This window comes from Ursus maritimus, unplaced genomic scaffold (genome assembly GCF_017311325.1).
Source record: "Ursus maritimus isolate PB19 unplaced genomic scaffold, ASM1731132v1 scaffold_17, whole genome shotgun sequence".
NCBI classification, from domain to species: Eukaryota; Metazoa; Chordata; class Mammalia; order Carnivora; family Ursidae; genus Ursus; species Ursus maritimus.
The window spans coordinates 13990933-13991382 of record NW_024424119.1 but is presented as its reverse complement, the minus strand read 5'-3'; positions in this window follow the sequence as shown (position 1 = coordinate 13991382).

Here is a 450-nt window from a genome sequence, read left to right as displayed (position 1 = left end):
TCCGTTGGTATTTCCGATGTTAATGTAGTATGATAGGTAAATGCATTCTGCCGTCCGATTTCCAATGGAGTTGCACAATTGGACTTGGTGTTACCCTTTCAAAAAACTCCCATAAAAAGTTCAATAAGAAAAAATTGATGAGCTGGTTAAATATCAAAAATAGATTTTATTATATTCTGCAATGTAAAGGTGCACATAATATCTGAATAAAATAATCTGAATCTTAAAAGTATTTACATACATAAATATTTAAATAGATAAATAAACATGAGCATGGTCATCCGGAAGCAACTACTGCTTGTGGGGTTGACATGTTCTAGAAACACTGGAAAAATCGACTCTGTTCATGTCACCAGGACAGCAGAAATGAGAGTCTTTGACACGGCCCACTCCGTCGGGCAAGTGTGATATTCTCAGTCAGAGAGATTCATTTCCGTGTTGAAATGGGTC